The sequence below is a fragment of the Manis pentadactyla genome, chromosome X (assembly GCF_030020395.1).
Source record: "Manis pentadactyla isolate mManPen7 chromosome X, mManPen7.hap1, whole genome shotgun sequence".
In the NCBI taxonomy this organism is placed as follows: Eukaryota; Metazoa; Chordata; class Mammalia; order Pholidota; family Manidae; genus Manis; species Manis pentadactyla.
Genome location: NC_080038.1, coordinates 87872172 through 87891357, shown reverse-complemented (window position 1 = coordinate 87891357; position 19186 = coordinate 87872172).

The following is a 19186-nucleotide window of genomic DNA, read 5'->3' as shown; positions in this document are numbered from 1 at the left end:
CACATATATTGTTGCTCCTGTATTGGGTGCATATATGTTTATAATGGTTATATTCTCTTGTTGGACTGAGCCCTTTATCATTATGTAATGTCCTTCTTTATCTCTTGTTACTTTCTTTATTTTGAAGTCTATTTTGTCTGATACTAGTATTGCAACACCTGCTTTTTTCTCTCTGTTGTTTGCATGAAATATCTTTCCCCAACCCTTGGCTTTTAATCTCTGCATGTCTTTGGGTTTGAGGTGAGTCTCTTGTAAGCAGCATATAGATGTGTCTTGCTTTTTTATCCATTCTGGTACCCTGTGTCTTTTGATTGTTGCATTCAGTCCATTTACATTTAGGGTGATTATTGAAAGATATGTACTTATTGCTATTGCAGGCTTTAGATTTGTGGTTACCAAAGGTTCAAGGTTAGCTTGTTTACTACCTTCTTGTATTACCTCACTCGCTTATTGCGCTGTTATAAACACAGTCTGATGATTATTTCTTTCCCTTCTTTTTCCTCCTTCTCCATTCTTCATATGTTGGGTGTTTTGTTCTGTGCTCTTTTTAGGAGTGCTCCCATCTAGAGCAGTCCCTCTATGATACCCTGTAGAGGTGGTTTGTGGGAGGCAAATTCCCTCAACTTTTACTTGTCTGGGAATTGTTTAATCCCTCCTTCATATTTAAATGATAATCGTGCTTTATACAGTATCCTTGGTTCAAGGTCCTTCATGTTTCATTGCATTAAATATATCATGCCATTCTCTTCTGGCCTTTAAGGTTTCTGTTGAGAAATCTGATGATATCCTTATGGGTTTCCCTTTGTAGGTGACCTTTTTACTCTCTCTGGCTGCCTTTAATACTCTGTCCCTGTCCTTGATCTTTGCCATTTTAATTATTATGTGTCTTGGTGTTGTCCTCTTTGGATCCCATCTCTCGGGAGTTCTGTGTACCTCTGTAGTCTGAGCATCTATTTCCTCCCCCAGTTTCGGGAAATTCTCAGTAATTATTTCTTCAAAGACACTTTCTATCCCTTTTTCTCTCTTTTCTTCCTCTGGTACCCCTATAATGCGGATATTGTTCCTTTTGGATTGGTCACACAGTTCTCTTAGTATTGTTTCATTCGTGGAGATCCTTTTATCTCTCTCTGCATCAGCTTCTATGGATTCCTGTTCTCTGGTTTCTATTCCATCAATGGCCTCTTGCATCTTATCCATTCTGCTTATAAATCCTTCCATAGTTTGTTTCACTTCTGTAATCTTCCTCTGGACATCTGTAATCTCCCTCCAGACTTCATCCCTTAGCTCTTGCATATTTCTGTGCAGCTCTGTCACCATGTTTATGATTTTTATTTTGAATTCCTTTTCAGGGAGACTGGTTAGGTCTGCCTCTGCAGATCCTTTCTCAGGTGTAACTGTCTTGGACTGGACCATATTTTTTGCCTTTTCATGGTGATAGCAGTGTCTGTAGGCAGGTTCCGGGTGTGTCAGCTGGGAGAAGAAAGTCCTTTCCTGCTTGCTGGATGCCTTGCCCTTCTCCGCTGCCTGTGACGGCTACCTGCACTCCTGGAGCAGCCACCAGGTTAATCTAAGCTGCTGTGGGCGGGGTGTCCGTCATAGCAGCGCGGAGCCCTGCGGGGATTGGTAGGCACACCAGGTGCATTCCTCCGTGCTAGTGGCGACCCTGCCGGGCAGCTGTGTAGTAGCAGCAGCTTTTGGGCCTGGCCTGGGCAGCTGTGCATTTGCCTGGGATTCCGGTCGGCTTCTGGGAGCTCATCTGCTCCCTCTGGCTCCTCTGCAGGTGCATGTGAGGCTGTTCCACGAAGGCTTCTACCGGGCTCTGGCTTCACTGCCACCAGTGCACACAAGCCACGCCCAGGCTGTTCGGTTGTGCCGCTGCAGGCTAGCACAAGCCTCTCCTTCGGCGCACAGATCTGCTCTTGGTTCCTTCCGGTGCTGCTGTCCCCGGTGCGCCCTGCCACTCTCCTGCTACTGGGCCCATGTGTCGGGGTCCACGCCAGTTGGAGGAATGACTGGCAGGTTGCCTAGTGCTGTGAGGGGCTTCAGAGCTTCACTGCCTCCATTTAGGGCGCCTAAGTTTCCCCGGTATTCCCAGCTGTCGGGACAACTTGGTCCAGCTAGGGGGTCCCTGTCTCTTTAAGACTTGCCGAAAGCAATTGCTTTTCTTTTGTCTCAGGGGCACTGGTTGCAGGGACCTGCCCACAGGTTTTGCTTTTCCGTTTCTCTAATATCCAGCACCCCGTGCACCTTGTGTCTGCGTTCCGGGTATGGATTTCTAGAGCTGGTTGTTTAGCAGTCCTGGGCTTTCACTCCCTCCCCATTCTGACTCCTTTCTTCCTGCCGGGTTTTGATGTGGGGGAGCGTTCGGGTCCCGCCTGGCCGCAGCTTGTATCTTACCCCCTTCATGTGATGCTGAGTTCTCGCAGATGTAGATGTATCCTGGCTGTTGTACTGCATCCACTGGTGTCTCTTTTAGGAATAGTTGTATTTATTGTATTTTCATAAATAAATATGTTTTGGGGAGGAGATTTCCTCTGAACTACTCACGACGCCATCTTCCCGTGATCCCCTAAGAATAAAAATGTTTTGATGATTTATTTGTGAATGTACATGCAGAAATTCTAAAAAATATATATTACTGAACTAAATATTAAAAAAACATTAATTCTCAGAAATGCCAGGCTATCTCTACAGCATAACATCGATAAATGCTAAGGATGGCAGAACAACAAAATAGACTGAGCCTGAGTTTACAACAGACAGAATGCAGTCACCATTCTGGACTACTCAGATTGTTAATGGAAAGAAACTAAAGCTTCCAGCTTGTTAACCCACTATACTTTTGTTGTTTGTCGCAGGAGTCAAACCTGTGTCCTGACAAACACAGCAACTCCACCTTCCAAATCCTCTTCAGTCTGTCCTCATTGCCAGTGGGTTGAAAAGTGACCCAGCACCAAAATCCAATTTCAGAGTTTGCTTCCTCCACTCATACCTGCTACTAACTATGTTGATGATGTTACTTAGACACTGAGATGGGAATTAGTATGTACAAAATTTATAAAGAAGTAACTCACATAAACTGAAGGGAGAAATCCAGGGTTGGGTAGTGGAGGAAATCAAGCACAACACCTTTATAACTTTATATCAGCTCTTACTCTTATAGGTTGAGTTTGTTCTCCTTGGTCCTTGATCCCACCACAACAAAGGACTGAGAGGCAGAGACACAGCAGTGAAGCAGGGCAAAAGTTTTATTTACATACATTCCAAGGGAGGAGCAGGCCAGAGTCAAGACAGACAAAGGTCTCGCAATGCCTTTGTTGTCTTTACGTGGGACCTGCTACCTGGGCAGTTTGGGCAGATTTTTCCTTAACTTTATCTTCCCCCACCCCAGCTGCTCATGTCTTTCTACCTATATACTACAGTATACAGTACACTATATATGTATATGCTATATATATATATACTCTAGTATATATTATAGTAGCTCTGGGGCTGTGATGGTTCTTCAGGGTTACTCCAGTTGAATTAAAGTTCTGCTCTTCCACATTTCTTAATTATCCAGTCATTGGCTGCAGGTTGCCTCCTTTTAGAGAACATAACCTTGGACAGGGCAGTTCCCCATGGGCAATTATAATACCATGAGGAAAGCAAAGGTGACTTATCAGTAGTAGCCAATTCATAGCCAGCAGATGGGGGATGGATTAACAGCCCTTAACAGGGGATCTAAACATGGCACCATGGGATTTACCCCAGTGCTCTACTGTAACTACCAGGCTTCTGTTTAACTATATTCCCAACTACAAAGTATCGTACAGTGCTGGTGCAGAATTTTAAATGACCTATATAATTTAATGGGTTCCTTTGTTTTTAAACATATGAAATGATGATAAAAATTATCTTATAATAAGCAAAATTAGAAATAAATTACAGTGAGCTGTTTTAATAACTTTTGATAACCCATTATGTCAGGTAGTATGAATTTATAATTACACTGTGTTATGCTATAGGTGGCATTGTAAACATTTACGATTCCCAGGCAGAATAGCTACAGGTTTTGACTCTGCAATCTTAAGAATTTATTCTCTAAACATACCCATACATATGTGCAAAGGAAAACATACATAATATGCAGTGTAGTACTTTGCTAATATCATATTATTGGAAATAATTCAAAAGTCCACTAGCAGACTTTTTAGTTATATAAATTATGATATATCTAGTCAGTGAAAAATATGCAACCCCCACACAACCATCTAAAATTAAAAGGAATGGTAAAGGCAAAAATTCTTAATGAGTCAGTCTACTGGAATCCTGTCTGTAGGATCCAGTTGAGAAAGGGCAGTAAGAGTTGTCAGTCCTTGTCTTTTCCTTTTCAAATTTAGTTTAGCAAGTGAAAACATTTGTTGAATTAGTTGATTGAGTGTGGGGACTTTTGTTTTAGCCTTTGCTACTGATCCAGTCCTTCTCAAGGGTAGCCATCATTTTCGTTAGTCTGTCTTTTGTGTCATTTGTCATAAGGGGAGAACTGTAGGTCAGAACATAGTCAAGGGTCCTATAAACCTATTTTTGAGCCAGCCTCACAGACTCTTTAGTTTATAGTTCTTATTGGACTGATGTCTGTTTGGACAAATTTTGCTGTGAGACCAATAAAACTGGATTGAGATTCTTCTTCCATCTCCTTTTATGTTCTGAAAGTTTGACTTGGACCCAGTGAATGTTCTTTTATGTTATTTTTCTGCCTGCTGGTGGGTGAAGGTAAATAGACTTGCACCTGGTCATCAGCTATCAAGGCTAGAACCTGAGACAAGAGGTACAAAAGCAACATTGTATGTCCCAAAGTGTCAGATCTCTAGGAAATTTGTCTAAAAAAAGGGTTTCTACCCATAAGAGGTCCTCGTTATCTCTTTCCTTCATTGCTTTGTTAGTACTGGGAAAATTGCCAACTAAGTATTAATTACCCAGTGTCACAGATTAGTGAGTCTGTGATTGTAGGCACCTCACTTTTGTGGGAAAATGGAGAGAGTTTTCATAAACATCATCCTCACCACCTGTGGCAACAAGTCTTTTCCATGGGGACTGAATCTTCTGCATCTGCTCCAGGGGTGCTGCTTGTGTCCACCATAAAAATTTATTCTTAGCCTGGAAACTTTCCTCTGAATCTTTCCATAAAAATGACTTTCTGGTTTGAGCAGCATTTAGGATGGATATGCCCATGAAGAGTCTACTTGTCAATATCCAGATGATGGATCTTTTGATTTGGAAAATATTTTATATGTAAAAGGATTTTTAAAGAGCTCTCATCCTAAACCATTGTCTTAATGCTGCTTATAAGAAAATATGATTGAAAGCATATAAACAATATTGCAGCAAGCCTAGGGGACTCCCTAACAAAATTTAAAAAAAAAATCCTACTTAAAATAAAAGTTAAAATGCACACCCATCTTAATTCCCCTCCTCCCCTTGCTTATACTCTCATTTACCTCCAATTCCCTATCCCTGACTCTCCCAATCTTTTGGATCTATGGACTTGGGCCTCAAATCCCCTTCTCCCAAATCTCACCCTACCGTCTTAACAAATTCCCTTAATCCCCCAAACACCCCCAACTTCCCTTGAAATCCCTTAAACATAGAGCTGCCCACTTTAAGTTCCCTTTATTTACAACAATTGCAATATTCATTCTGGTCTGATTTGCATACATGGACATAAATTTACCTGTGTAAATGCTGAAAGCCAGGGAACAACTAGCCAAAGCACCAGGAACCTGCAGCAAGACTCCTTTTGCTATCTTTTTTTATTCCACCTACTTCCCAGAGCTCTGTAATCAAACCCCATGTGCTCCACACCTTCCAAGATAATACCCTTTGTGAATGTATCCTTGATCCCCACTGCAAAGAATTCATCTTCCTGGACAGCAGCAGGTCTTTGACATTACAAGGATCTTTATACCTCCTTTACCCTTTCTTTCCAAATACCCTACCAAATTTAGAGAGGAGCTAGAAAGATTAGTGGTCATTCACAATCTTATTCATAAGGACCTCATAAGGACTGGCTACTAAAAGATGTTCTTCATACCCATGAATGTACTGTAATTGCATAGAGAGCCAGATATCCCTCTGGGAAAGGGGTCTCCCCCAACCACAGGAGAAACCAGTGGTCCATCCTCTCCCAGGTCCTCCTGCAAAGGACTAGGAAATGGCTCAGCTGGTGACTGGTATACCAGGACTGATAGGAGTGGCCACAGAAGCCTTTGCCCCTAAGGTGAATTGATCAAAGTTGAATTGTACACTCAGAAAGAAAGTGAACACACCAAGACCTTTATGGAACACATTATACAGACTTTCCCAAAGCACACTACATTAAACCCAGAGGCCCAAAAACACAGAAATATTTTAATTTCTGCCATAGTCAGAAATTGTCTCCCTGATATAAAATAACAAATATGAAATAGTATGAGTTGGTAGGACAAACTCTCAGAGAGTTATTACTGCTACCTAATTCATTAAAAATAACTTGCAGGAAAACAAGAAAAGGAAAGAATTAAAAACAACAGTTTTTGCCTTTCAAATTGAGTCTTTACAAAAACAAAAAAAGTAACTGAGAATACTCAAAGCCTCACCAACCACAAAGCTCCCCTTATTCATCCCAAGATTCTACAGATACTATAAAAAACCAGGACATTAGAAATAAAAATGTCCTACACTTAAAAGAAAGGAAAGCTTAAGTATGAGTCTTCTTAGACCTCAGCACACTTAGAAGGGCCATTTTTCCCACTGGGTGAGACAAATCCACATAAACCTCACTGATTTTCAGGGTCAGCTGATCCTCAATCACACCCTAGAACCCATAATTAAAATTAAAATAGAAGACTGGGAACCTGATTTCTTAATTGATACTGGTGCAACTTTCTCAGAGGATTTATCCCTACCCATTACTTCTAATTCCATTGGAATGATTGGGCAACTTATTTTACTGCCCATATCTCAGGCTACTCCAGTATCTTTAGGTCCTTTTAGCATCAACCAAGCACTTCTAGTTTCTGATGCTTCATTGGCTAAATCAACCTTTTTGGTGGAGATATGTTATATAAATTTAATGGCATCATCCAGTTTAATGAGATGGACACTTTTATTTCCCTGTTCGCAGACTAAACCTTAAGCTTCCTACTTTCTCTATTATAGAAACATCTCAATTCAAACTCCTCTGAAGAGTAACCAACCTTAACAGGTGTCCCAGTTACTCTTTGAACCTAATGTACAAATAAGATTGAGCTACTACTAAGTGCAGAGCCTGTGCACATTGCTTATAAAATGAATACATCTTTCTCATTAGTGGCCTAATACCATCTTAAGATGCAGAACAGAGAATTTAACTTATACTTCCTTATATGCAGTATTCTCAGCTTTACTTCTTCACCCTTCAATAGTCCAATCTTACCAGTACAACAAAGGAGTATTTGATTCAGAAGGGAATCAAGTCTATCAATTTGTACAAGATCTAAGGGCCACAAAATCTTTTGTAGTTCCTTGCCATCACATAGTCCCTAATCCAGCAACTATTCTAACCCCAATTCCTGCTAAGGCAGCCTAGTTTACAGTAATTGACCACTGCTCTATTCTTTTAAAGATTTGATTGCACCCTGACTCAGACTTTCTCTTTGCTCTTATGTTTAGAGGAAAACAACATGGATTTGGATATCTCTGGGCTATTATTGTGAGTCCTCCTCAATATTTTCCCCAAATCCTTAAAGCTGATGTAGACTATATAGCCTTTATCCAAGGATCCTCCATTTTTCAATATACTGATGGCCTCTTATTTGCAACCCAATGAAGCAGAGTGCTCTTATAGACTTCCTCATTCTCCTAAAAGCACTGCCAAATGATGCCACAAAGCTTCAAGATCTAAACATCAATGGGTGCAGACACTTATGTTACTTACTTAGGACTTGAGATAACTCAGGGTACTCAAAAGCTTATCCCTTTGATTTGAATTGAATTGAATTCCTTGAGTCAATTTTGTTCATCCTGTTAGGCAGGAAAATAGACATGAGTGGGGTGGAGAGGAAATAAAACCAGTAAAGCCCACTAAAAGGTACTCAAAGAGTGAACCAGATAAAACCAGAGCCAGAAAAGACTCACAGAGTTAATGAGTTAATAAGTTGAAGTTCCAAAGGCCAGGAACAACTTAGAATGTCCAGATACTCCTCAGATAAAGAAAGTATCTGATTGCAGCCCATGTCTTCATTGTACCAATTAGATCATGCCATAGTAAAATCTACTTAGCCTGCTAAGAGTCCCAGTTTATTCTTTAACTTAATCTACAAGCTGTTTTTTCCTCTTCTTCCAGCCACTTAATCAAGTAACTTTACAAACAGGGGAGAAGACAGACCTTGGAAGTGTAGATAAACCTATGTGGACAAAGAATGCTGAGATCTGAACCAACACAGTCACATAAATAACCTTATTCATAAGATAAAATTTCAAAGTATTATGAATCACTTGTATAAATCATGCCTTATGCTGACTCTTACCCAAAAAGCCCTATAAATCCCCAGACCCTAAACCCTGAAGCATGCCTCCTCTCTGAGGTTGCCTGCACTCTCCTTTCTTTGAGTGTGTCACTCTCTCTGTCCTACTACAAGTAAGTGGGGATAGGGGGGTGCTGCTGACAGCTATAATCTGGGGCTTGTAAGTTCCCATTACCTGGGTGACCCAGATGGAACTGCAGCTGTACAATCATGTTTCTTAGTAGCCTGCCTAAAAAATATTCTTTCTTTGCCTTTGGGAAGTTCTCAGAACATAATCTCACTCCATCCAGTGCTCTGCAGCTCCCCCAAATCCTGGGGTGGTATGGACTCAGTTCCCATGTTGTAAAGATCCAAGCAGACACTGGACACCAGGTGACACTGGCTCTAGGAGTTGGCAGGGGATGTGCCCTATGCCAACTAGGAGGTCAATGAACTTCCTTTTCTCTCCGTTCTTCCTTACTCTTGGCTGTCTGTAAGGCAACTGCCATTTCCTGCTACTCTCACTGTAATGAATGCCTTCCTCACCTTGTCCAGTGACTTTCCTGCATCTCTGAAACAAATTCCTTCTCAACAATCTTTCTCCCCAAGACAAAGAAACAGTTACATATTTAGGAGCAGCTGACTATTATCAATGGGTTCCTAAAGTCACTGCCTTTGCTAAACATCTATATGCCCTCTTCCAAGAAACTACTTCAGAACCCATTTTCTGGCCCTTGGAGGCATTAAATATATTTGAAGCCCTAAAATTATCATTGTCCATATGGGTAGATCTTGGCTTACCCAATTTGGACAAACCTTTTCTGCTATATTGCTATGAAAATAATAGGATTGCTACAGATATCCTAGCACAACATTTTACCTCTCAAGAATGTCCTACAGTACATTTCTCATGTCAATTAGACCCTATGGTGTTAGGCATGCCTTCATGGCTGTGTGTGGTAGCTGCAGCAATAGCTTTAATTGACAAGGCTGATGCCTTTCATTAGGCTCTCTCATTCACCTCTATGTTCCCCATATAGCATCTTCTCTTTCACAAGTCCATAAAACACAACACCTCTCTCTACATGGCATACAACCTATGAACAGGCCCTATGAACAAATTCCTCCATCATCTTACATTGCTGTAACACTCTAAATCCTGCTACTCTACTAACCCTCCCTGATGCTGGAGAGCCCCACTCCGCTCCACATGATTGCCTTGCAACTATAGAAATGGTCTCAAAGTCACAAAGCCCCTTAGATATCCCCTTAAATAACTCAGATATTATTCTTTTTGTGATGACTCCTGTAAATTAAATTCCTGAGGAAACTTAGTGACTGGTTATGCCATAGTTTCTCCACATTAAACACATGAGGCACACTTGTTGCCCAGTGTAAAAATCCCTCAATAGGGGGTAAGTTCCTTGATATTGGTCTTGGCAATGATGTTCTGAATTTGATACCAAAAGCAAAGGCAACAAAAGCAAAAATAAGTCGGACTACATCAAACTAAAAAGCTCCTGAAGAGCAAAAGAAACAATTAACAAAATGAAAAGGCAACCTCAGACAGGGAGGAAATATTTGCCGATCATATACTTGATAAAGCCTTAACATAAAAATATATAAAGAACTCATAATTCAATAGCAAAAAACAATCAGATTTTAAAGTAGGCAGAGGAGCAGAATTACATTTTTCCAAAGAAAATATACAGATGGCCAACAGACACTTTTAAAGGTGTTCAACATCACTAATCAGGGAAATACAAATCAAAACAACAATGAGATATCACCTCACACCTGTTAGAATAGCTGTCATAAAAAAGACAAGAGATAACAAGTGTTGGTGAAGCTATGGAAAAAGTGGAACTCTTGTGCATTGTTGGTGGGTATGTAAATTGTGTAACCACTATGGAAAACTGTATAGAGATTCCTCAAAAAATTAAAAATAAAACTACCATATGATATAGCAATTCTACTTCTGGTTTTCTAGCCTAAGGAAATGAAATCACTCTAAAAAAATATCTTCACTCCCATGTTCATTGCAGCATGATTTACAATAGCCAAGAGAAACAACCCATGTCCATTGATGGATGAATGGATAAAGAAAATGTGCTGTATATATATATACACAATGGAATATTATCCAGCAATAAAAAAGAAGGAAGTTCTGCCATTTGTGACAACAGGATTGACCCTGAGGGCATTATGTTAAGTGAAATTTCAGAGAAAGTCAAATATTGTATGATCTCACTTATATGTGCAATTAAAATAAAAACTGAACTCATAGATACAAAGAGCAGGTAATTGGTTGCCAGAGATTAAAGATGGCAGTGTGAGAAGTGAGACAGAGCCCTCCTCCTAAAACCACATATAATACTAAAATATAATTAATACAACTAATCCTGAAAGAGCAAAAGGAAAGAAGGCTGTGCCAGACTGCATACACCTGAAGAAAAGAACAGACCTCACAGAACAGAGTAATGTACCAAAGCCATGATCCGGCGGGACCCAACCTCTTCCCTGACCCCAGCTCACTGGTGGGAGGAAGAGAGAGCAGGGAGGGCGTGGAGGACTGGAACTGATGAACACCTAGCTCTGGAGATCTGCTCTGGGAGCACAAACCTACATTACATGGTACTATGGTGATTAGTGAGGTTGGAAAGCTAAGACAGGTGGAATACCTGGAGAGACTGAGATTCCAGCCACTTGTGGGAAACAGAGATCTATATATAGCTGCTCTGGGGCAAAAGGAAGGCAGTCAGTCAGAGAGACTTCCTAACACTGAGAGGGTGGCTAAAGGGGCAAGGATTGCACAGAGCTTACTGCTCAGGAAAAGGACAGGGAGACAAAATTGTCTGGGCACACTTTGCCTAGCAGGTTGGGAATTTTCATGAGCTTCAGGTGCTCCATCCCTCTGGCTGGATACGCAGATCCAAGACCCCCACCATAACACGCAGCCTACTGTGCCTTCCTCCCAGCCAGCCGGCCTCTGGCTCACAAACTGGCAGCCCCTACCCTGGTGTCAGGCCAGCCAGAGGGAAGCCCTGCCTACAGCAGCTACAATCACAAAGCATAGAGGCTTACACTGTGTGTTTGGCCCATCGGTTCTGACAGTGGAGAAAGGCATAGAAGCTGGGAAGCAGGACACAGCTCTTTCTTCCCCCCCAGGCACCAACTCTGCTCCCCTGCAACCCTCAACAATGCTCCAGGGTCTGAGCAACTCTAGAGAGTAGATCTTCTCAGCACTAGAGGGCATCATATACAAATATGAAACATCAAAGAAACCTGGTTCAAAACAAAATCATACAAACACCAGAAAAAGGCTCAAATGAAACCAATCTCACGAATCTTCCCCAAAGAGATTTCAAAATAAAAATCATAAATATGCTCATGGAGGTATAGAAAAATATTCAAGAACTCAGGAACGAATTCTACTTGGAAAGCCAATCATTAAGGAAAAAATTGAGGGTTTTTAAAGCAGATTAGATACAGTGGTGGAAATGATAAATGAAAAAGAAATCAGAGAAGAGGAATACAAAGGAGCTGAGACACAGAGAGAAAAAAGGATCTCTAAGAATGAAAGAATATTGAGAGAACTGTGTGAACAATCCAAATGGAACAATATTCTCATTATAGGAGTAGCAGAAGAAGAATAGAAAGAAAAAGGGATAGAAAGTGTATTTGAGGAGGTAATTGCTGAAAACATTCCCTATCTGGGGAAGGAGATAATCTCTCAGGCCATGGAGGTGCACAGATCTCCCAACACAAGGGATCCAAGGAAGACAACACCAAGACATATAATAATTAAAATGGCAAGGATCAAGGATAAGGACAGACTTTTAAAAGCACCTAGAGATTAAAAAAAGATCACACACAAAGGAAAACCCATCAGGCTATCAACAGACTACTCAACAGAAACCTCACAGGCCAGAAGGGAGAGGCATGATATATTTAATCCAATAAAGCAAAAGGGACTTGAACCAAGAATACTCTGTCCAGCAAGATTATCATTTAAATTTTAAGGAGAGATTAAACAATTTCCAGATAAGCAAAAGCTGAGAGACTTAACTCCCACAAACCATCTATGCAGTGTATTTTGGAGGGACTGCTATAGATGGAAGTATTCCTAAGGTTTAATATTTGCCAACAGAGGTAATAAAACCACAGTAAAGAAAGTAGAACAGTTAATTACTAAACAAATGCAAAATTAAATCAACTACCCACAAAAATCAGTCAAGGGATAGACAAAGAGTAGAGAATATGATACCTCATATACAAAGAATGGAGGAGGAATAAAAAGGAGGAGAAAAAATAAGAACCTTAACATTGTGTTTTTAATAGCATATTAAGTGACTTGTTAGACTCTTAGATAGTAAGGAAGTTAACCTTGAACCTTTGGTAACCACAAGTTTGAGCCTGCCATAGGAATAAGTACAAAACTATCAATAATCACCCTAAATGTAAATGGACTGAATGCACCAATCAAAAGACACAGAGTTACAGAATGTATAAAAAAGCCAGATCCATCTATATGCTGCCTACAAGAGATTCACTTCAAACCCAAAGACATACACAGACTAAAAGTGAAGGCATGGAAAAAGATATTTCATGCAACTAATAGGGAGAAAAAGGAAGGAGATGCAGTAATTGTATCAGACAAAATAGACTTCAAAACAAAGAAAGGCACAAAATACAGAGAAGGATATTACATAATGATAAAGGGGTCAATCCAATGAGAAGATATAACCATTATACATATCTATGTACCCAACACAGGAACACCTACATTTGTGAAATGAATACAAGAGAATTAAAATGAGAAATAGAATGTGATGCATTAATTCCAAGAGACTTCAACACTCCACTCACTCCAAAGAGCAGATCAACCAGACAGAAAATAAGTAAGGAGACAGAGGCACTGAACAACACATTAGAACAGATGGATCTAACAGACATCTACAGAACTCACCACAAAAAAGCAGCAGGATACACATCCTTCTCAAGTGCACATGGAACATTTTCAGGAATAGATCATATACTAGGCCACAGAAAGAGCCTTGGTAAATTCAAAAAGATTGAAACCTTATCAACCAGTTTCCCATACCACAAAGGTATGAAACTAGAAATAAATTATACAAAGAAAATGAAAAATCCCACAAACACATGGACACTTCACAACATGCTCCTAAATAACCAGTGGATCAATGACCAAATAAAAACAGATCAAGCAATATATAGAGACAAATGAGAGCAATAATTCAATACCTCAAAATCTGTGGGATGCAGAAAAGGCCTTGCTAAGAGGGAAGTATATTGCAATGTAGTATTACCTAAGGAAAGAAGAAAAATCCCATATGGGCAATCTAAACTCACAATTAATGAAACTAGAAAAAGAGGAGAAAAAGAGGAGAAAAAGAGGCCCAAAGTCAGTAGAAGGAGCAACATAATAAAGATTAGAGCAGAAATAAATAAAATTGAGAGGAATAAAACAGTAGAAAGAATTAATGAAAGCAAGAGCTGGTTCCTCGAGAAAATAAACAAAATAGATAAACCTCTAGCCAGATTTATCAAGAAAAAAAGATAGTCCACACACATAAACAGAATCAGAAATGAGAAAGGAAAAATCACTTTGGACACCACAGAAATACAAAGAATTATGAGAGAATGCTATGAAAAATTATATGGTAACAAACTGGATAACCTAGAAGAAATGAACAACTTTCTGGTAAAATACAATCTTCCAAGGCTGACCCAGGAAGAAGCAGAAAACCTGAGCACACCAATTACAAGCAATGGAATTTAACTGGTAATCAAAAAACTACCTAAGAACAAAACCCCTGAACCAGTGGCTTCACTGTTGAATTTATCAAACATTTATTGAAGACCTAATACCCATCTTCCTTAAAGTTTTCCAAAAAGTAGGAGAAGAGAGAACATTTCCAAGCTCATTTTATGAGGCCAGCATCACTCTAATACCAAAACCAGGTAAAGACTCCACCAAAAAAGAAATTTATAGACCAATATCCCTGATGAACAAAGATGCAAAAATACTCAACAAAATATTAGCAAACCGAATTCAAAAATACATCAAAAAGATCATCCATCATGATTAAGTGGGATTCATCCCAGGGATGCAAGGATGGTACAATATTAGAAAATCCCTCGATATCATCCACCACATCAACAAATAGTACAAAAAACACATGATCATCTCCACAGATGCTGGAAAAGTATTAGACAATGTTCAACATTCATTCATGATAAAAACTCTCAACAAAATGGTTATACAGGGCAAGTAACTCAATGTAATAAAGGCCATATATGATAAATCCACAGCCAACGTCATACTTAACAGCGAAAAGCTGAAAGCCTTTACGATCAGGAACAAGACAAGGATGCCCACTCTCTCCACTTTTATTCAGCATAATACTGGAGGTCCTCACCACAGCAATCAGACCACACAGAGAAATAAAAAGCATCCAGATTGTTAAAGAAGTTAAACTGTCACTGTTTGCAGATGACATGATATTATTGTGCATAAAAAACCTGAAGAATCCACTCCAAAACTAGTAGAACTAATATCTGAATTCAGCAAAGTTGCAACATACAAAATTAATACACAGAAATATGTTGCATTCCTACATACTAATGATGATCTAGTAGAAAGAGAAATCAAGAAAACAATTCTATTTGCAATTGCATAAAAAAGAATAAAATCCAATGAATAAACCTAACCAAAGAAGTGAAACACCTATACACTGAAAACTAAAAGATACTCATGAGAGAAATTAAAGAAGATATCAATAAATGGAAACATCCTGTGCTCCTGGATAGGAATAATTAATATTGTCAAAGTGGCTATCCTGCCTAAAGCAATCTACAGATTCAAAGCAATTCCTATCAAAATACCTACAGCATTCTTCACTGAACTAGAACAAATTGTTCTAAAATTCATATAGAACTACAAAAGACCCCAAATAGCCAAAGCAAACCTGAGAAGGAAGAATAAAGCTGGGGGAATTAGGCTTCCCAACTTCAAGCCCTACTACAAAGCTATAATAATCAAGACAATTTTGTCCTGGCACAAGAACATAACCATAGACGAATGGAACAGAATGGGGAGCCCAGATATAAACCCAACTATATATGGTCAATTAATATATGATAAAGGAGCTATGGATGTGCAATGGGAAAATGACAGCCTCTTCAACAGGTGTTGGCAAAACTGGACAGCTTCATGCAAGAGAATGAAACTGGTTTATTGTTTAACCCCATACACAAAAGTAAACTTGAAATGGATCGAAGGCCTGAATGTAAGTCATGAAATCATAAAACTCTTAGAAGACAATATAGGAAAAAATCTCCTGAATATAAACATGAGCAACTTCTTCCTGAATCATCTCCTTGAGCAAGGGAAACAAAAGCAAAACTGAACACATGGGACTACATCAAACTAAAAAGGTTCTGTGTGCAAAGGACACCATCAACAGAACAAAAAGGCATCCTACAGTATGGGAGAATATATTTGTACATGACATATACGACAAGGGGTTAACATCCAAAGTATATAAAGAACTCACATGCGTCAACACCCAAAAAAGCAAATAACCTGATTAAAAAATGGGCACAGGATATGAAGAGATAATTCTTCCAAGAGGAAATTCAGATGGCCAACAGACACATGACAAGATGCTCCACATCACTAATTATCAGGCAAATGCAAATAAAAACCACAATGATATATCCCCTCACACCAGTTAGGTTGGCCAGCATCAAAAAGGCAAAGAACAACAAATTCTGGTGAGGATGTGGAGAAAGGGGAACCTTCCTACAAAGCTGATGGGAATGTAAGCAAGTTCACCTATTGTGGAAAGCAATATGGAGGTTCTTTATGAAACAAAAAATTGAAATACCATTTGACCCAGGAGTTCCACTCCTAGGAATTTACCCAAACAATACAGTTCTCAAATTTAAAAAGACATATGCACCCTTATGTTTATTGCAGCACTATTTACAATAGCCAAGGTATGGAAGCAACCTATGTGTCCATCAGTAGATGAATGGATAACGAAGAGGTAGTACATCTACACTATGGAATACTATTCAGCCATACTAAAGAAACAAATCCTACTATTTGCCAGCAATGTTGGATGATGCAGCTTCAACCAGTAACCCCCCATCTGTGGGACTTCCATGTGGAAAGCTCCTAATTGGGAACTGGTCTAGGGTAAAGCACTTACTAGATGGGTAGGTGGACCTCTCACCAGAATTAGAGCAAACTGTTCTGCTCTTACAGTCTGACATAGGCGCATGGAAAATGGAGATGTGTAGTTGCTGAAATGACAAATGACAAAACATACTAAACTCCAGCCTTGTGGGTTGCAGGTTCTACTCTGACCCTGTTCATGAACAAGACTGGATATTTTGTTCTGCAGTGACAAGGAATATAAAGGGCATGGACCCCTTTATCATTCATTAGTTCTTCCATATATTTACCTTCAAAAATTTGCTGACACTGGAAGCCAAATTCCTTTCCCAGTGTCTTATCTGTTCTCTATAAATTATCACTCTTTAAGATGATATATAAGGCACTTTCTCCCTCGCAGCCCCTCCCCAGATTTTAACTTTTCTTTGGGTCTTCAGTTTTCTCTGAAGGTCTCTCTACATGTAAAAATTATATTAACATAAAATAAACTGTGTATACCTTTTCTCCTATTGATCTATCTTTTGTCATTCTAATTCGCAGGTCCGAGACAAAGGACATAAGAGGATACAGATGTTTTTTCTCCTCTGCAATTGACTAAGTCAAAAAATTTTGAATGTGTATATAGAATATATTCATAGATAGCATACAGGACAAAAAATAACAGTGTAGTTCTAAAATAAACACTGTCTTAAAACAAGTGTAATTTTTAAAATATGTATACATTTCCAGAGACTCCAATGTTACTAGATATCAGGTCAACAAACTGAAGCCCAGGGACCTAATCCAGTTCATCAGTGGTTTTTGTAATTAAAATTTTTTAGAACAGAGCCACTGCAACAGTGGAAAACTGAATTAAACACTAACATTAACTTTTAAATGAACTCAAAGAGCCCCCCAAATGTTTTTAACTACTAACAGGTCGCAGTTGCTCTTTGTTCTCCCTGAATTCTGAGTCTCAGTGTCAGAGATAAAGCAGAAAGCTGATTTTACAGAACTCAAGTCATCCTGGGCCAGAGTACTGAGGAAGAACCAATAAGAGAAACAAAAAGCAGTTGAATGGGTGAAATAATGTTTGGTTAGATCCTCACAGGTTGCTACTTTATGTGTCTGTGAACACCAGAGCCTCTCTCTCACAATTTCCCCTTTAAAAGCCCTAACGGCTTGTGCTTCAGCAGACATTGGTTCTTTAAAGCACAACCCTGCCACTCCCACATTTGCAGGCAAATTAATAAACTTCCTTCTCTTTCATCAAAACCTTGTCATTGGTTTTCGTGATGTGACTCTGGTGACAAGGACCACTTTTCTGGTAACACCACAGACATTCCTTTATATATTATCTATGAGGCTTTTGTGTAACAAATGTAGAGTTGACAGAGTTAAGTTGTGGTAAAACTCAAGTATTTACTATCTGACCTTTCACAGAAAAAATTCTCCTATCTCTGTACTAGATCAACAAGATCCCAAAAGAAAAATCCAATTGACAGGAAAGATTATAAAACCTCTATACTAATAGTTGTTTTGCCTCTTTCTATTGTTGGGGAAGAAGTAATTTCTACTACCCCTTGAGATTCTTCTAGCTGGTCTAAGAATAAAATTGACATGAGACAGATTAACATGAGAGAAAAAGAAAACAAAGCTTGATTACATACACACAAGGAAGCTTTAGACAACAGTTCCAAAGATGAGGAGAGTGAGGTATATATATCATTCTGAATCAAGGAGAAGGCAGTAGGTATTTGACATCTCAAAGGAAAAATGAAGTGAATCACAAGAATATGCAAAACATAAGTGTTTGGTAAACAAAATGTTTGAAGGTCCACACAAAAACAGTAGGACCTAGAGAGGACTTTTAACAAACTTAGCCACATTCCTCCACACATCTAGTTTATACTATAATGTAGTTATCTATGGTGATAGCTCTACTCCTGAAGCATGCCCTCCATCTAAATTCTTATGCAGTTGGGGCTGAGGGGAGGTCAAAGTATCTTCCTGATTCTTTTGGGGCTTGATGGTTTTCAGCTCAAAATAATATGCATGTCACAATGGCACATCTTGGGGATGCATGCCTTTAGTCCCTCAACTATTCACAAGCAGAAAATTAATTTCTTCAAACACACAATGGAATAAAGTAAAAAGTAAAATATTAGGGATGCATTTTCATGTTTATTTTCTGCATTATATATATACAATGAATAAGATAATATATTGTGGAGAAAATAGAAATTTCTAACCAGGATTCCTGCCTGGCCTTAATAGTGCCCATGTGTGTATATAAGAGCTTGCTTTGAATGCCTATGAGAGTGGCAGGATGTTTACCAGCAATGCAGCCACTGGTCAGGCACAGGGGTACCCCTGTGTTCCTGGTTGTCACTACTTGGGGAAAATCCTGGGGCAAAATAACACTGAAACAGAAATCAGTCAAAGGGAGAAATAAAGTTTAAGAAATCCATTTATTTCTTAAAAGCAGTTGTCCCGT